The sequence below is a fragment of the Triticum aestivum genome, chromosome 2D (genome assembly GCF_018294505.1).
Source record: "Triticum aestivum cultivar Chinese Spring chromosome 2D, IWGSC CS RefSeq v2.1, whole genome shotgun sequence".
NCBI lineage: Eukaryota > Viridiplantae > Streptophyta > Magnoliopsida > Poales > Poaceae > Triticum > Triticum aestivum.
In genome coordinates, this window is record NC_057799.1 from 8,362,705 (window position 1) to 8,366,016 (window position 3,312).

Sequence of the window (3,312 nt, forward strand, 5' to 3'; positions counted from 1 at the left end):
TCAAACCTAACTGACTGCTATTCAAAATTAAATTACGTTGGCCCACTCCTCATCTAGACCCGAACCGAAATGAAGTGGTCTGATAGACCAAATCACTAATTAAGGAGCCCTCTTTTCAAAGGTCACTCCCACCTCCCAAGTTGCGACAAGTGCTGCACTACATGTACGGCGCTTTTCGCAACCTGGTAGTTTTCCCTTTTTGGGTACATTCGTTTATTCAAAACATTATATCTGCTAAATCGTGTCTCCAAATCTCGAACCTTTCTCATCATTTGATTCCTTACGTCAATATCTTCAAAACCAGATCCTAGGTTTTAACGAACTTTTTCATAAAAACCCGAACCATGAGCACCTTTTTTTCCATTTCTAAGAGGCAGGAGCATGCCTCTCGTGGAAGAAAATCCGTGCCTTGATGAGAAGTAAATATGTGCGTCTCGCGGACGGGAAAAAAGAAAAACGCATTTTTGCCCTTTCCGATAGGCATGACCACGCCGCTCGGGCAAGGAAATCCGTGCCACCATTAGAAAGAAATCTATGCCTCTCACGGAAGGAAAAAAAACACGTTGTTTCCTTTTCCAAGAGGCGCAACCATGCCTCTCGCGGAAGCAAATCCGTTCCTCCACAAGAAGTAATTTGTGCCTCTCGCGGAAAAATAAAAATGAAGACGCGTCAATGGCTCCATGATCCGTGCCTGCCTCTCACGGAAGGAAATCCGTGCGTGCACGAGAAGTAAGTCTCTGCCTCTCAAGGAAGAAAAGAAAACATGTTTTTCTTTCCATTTTCCGAGAGAGACGACCGTGCCTCCACGAAAAACATTTGTATCTCTCGCAGAAGAAAAACACAATTTTTCCTTTTCTGAGAGGCACGATCGTGCCTCTCGCGGAAACAAATTTATGCCTTCACAAGAAATATATTTGTGCCTCTGACGCGTTTTCTTTCTTTTTAGAGAGTCACGACCATGCCTCTCGTGGAAGCAAATCCGTGCCTCGATGAGAAGTAAATCTGTGCGACTCGCGGACGGGAAAAAAGAAAAATGCATTTTTGCCTTTTTCGAAAGGCACGACCACGCCGCTCAGGGAAGGAAATCTGTGCCACCATGATAAAGAAATCTATGCCTCTCATGGAAGGAAAAAAAACACGTTTTTTCCTTTTTCAAGAGGCGCGACCATGCCTCTCGCGGAAGCAAATCCGTTCCGCCACAAGAAGTAATTTGTGCCTCTCGCGGAAAAATAAAAAGGAAAACGTGTCGATGGCTCCATGATCCGTGCCTGCCTCTCGCGGAAGGAAATCTGTGCGTCCACGAGAAGTAAGTCCGTGCCTCTCGAGGAAGAAAAAAAACATGTTTTTTTTCATTTTATGAAAGGGACGGCCGTGCCTCTGATGGAATCAAATCCGTGCCTCCACGAAAAAACATTTGTATCTCTCGTAGAAGAAAAACACAATTTTCCCTTTTATGAGAGGCACGGAAACAAATTTGTGCCTTCACAAGAAGTATATTTGTGCCTCTCACGCGTTTTTTTTCGTTTTAGAGAGTCACGACCATGCCTCTACTAGAACTATATCTGTGCCTCTTGCGGAAGGAAAAACACGCATTTATTCCTTTCCCTAAGGCACGACCGTGCCTCTCGCGGAAGAAAATCCATGCCTCCATGAGAAGTAAATTTGTACCTCTCGTGAAAGTTAAAAAAAGAAAACGTATGTTCTCGTAGAAACAAAAAAAATCCGTCCAAATCCTACAAAAAACTGGGGGGAAACCGAAAGGCAGAAAAACCCCCCAAAAATCATCTAAAAGCCGAAAACACAAACATAAAAATATTCGGAGCGAGCGCCAGAGCGCGACACGTGGTGGTGGCTAAGAGCACGCTAAGTGGTGCGCTTCCAGCCCACCTCAAGTGACCCTTGCGGAGGTTCCTGAAGGAGTACTACTTCATTACACTACTAGGGAAAAGGTTATACACAGAGTCTTATCAGTAGCGCTTGTTAAAATAAGGCGCTACTGCTATCTAACAGTAGCGCGGGGGGAACAAGCGCGCTACTAGTATATATATAGCAGCAGCGCGCCTCCTACAAAAAGCGCTACTACTATAACTGCTACACCGTTGCCTCCAGCCTTGGTATAATAGTAGCGCCCGTCTACAGACCACGCTACTGCTAATGAAGTAGTAGCAGCGCGTTTTAAGGCTACAACACTGCAACTAAGAAAAGGTAAAGAAAAGAAAAAAAGAAAAAAATTAAAGAAAAAGAAAAATTGAAAGCAATAGCAGTAGTGCCTATTTGCGAAAGCGCCTTAGCTACTTTAGCTATATCGCTTTTCCCCAACTAACGCTAGAGCTAACTTATCTATAGCAGTAGCGCGTTTGCCAAACAGCGCTATAGCTAAATAGCTATAGCGCGTGTTTTTGAAATGCATTATCGTTAAGTTTGACTTGCCCTTGCACGTGCGTCCCTCCTTCCCCCAATTCCCTAGATCTTCTCGCGCCACCTACCTCTCCCTCGCGGCCCTGCCTCCGTGGCCGTCACCGGAGCCACCACCGGAGCCGCACGCCATCGCCACTACCGGAGCCGCGCGCCTTCGACGCCCCCGAAGCCACCCTTGTCCGCTCCTCGCCGCCCCTGCCTCCCTCGACGCCCCTGCCTCCCTCGCCGTCACCGGAGCCGCCGTAGACGCCACCGGCCGGTGCCACCCTCAACGTCCTGCCCGCCACCGTCTCCCCCGAGCACCTCCCCGCCACCATCTCCCCCGAGCACCCTCTCTGTAAGCCCCCACCCCTCATCTCTAGGTTAATTTACTTAGGTGAATTTAGTTATGAACCCTAGGAATTAGCTAGGTTAAGTAGGTTAACTAGCTAGGTTAACAAACTAAGTTAACTAGCTAGGTTAATTTGGTTCATTAGGTTAACTAGTTTGGCTAGGTTAGAGAAACAAATTAGTTTAGAGAGAAAATTTAGTTAGGCAGTAGGGTTTAACTAGGGCAGTAGGGTTTAGAGCAAAAATTTAGTTAGGGCAGTAGGGTTTAATTAGGGTTTTTATTTTTATAGATGTTTTTTTAAAAGAACAAAATGAAGAAAATGTTGCAGCAGTGCCGCTAGTAGTATATATAGTGGTACTAGTAGATGTTAATTAGGTTGGGGCAGTAGTGGTACTAGTAGATGCCAATTAGATGTTTTTTAGTTAGGGTAGTAGGGTTATACTAGGTTAATTAGGTTAGTAGTGCTGCTAGTAGTAGTGGTACAGTAGGTTAATTAGGTGAAGTTAAATGAATGACCTAAATGAATGAAATTAGTAGTCAACTGAATTTTTTTTCATTTCATC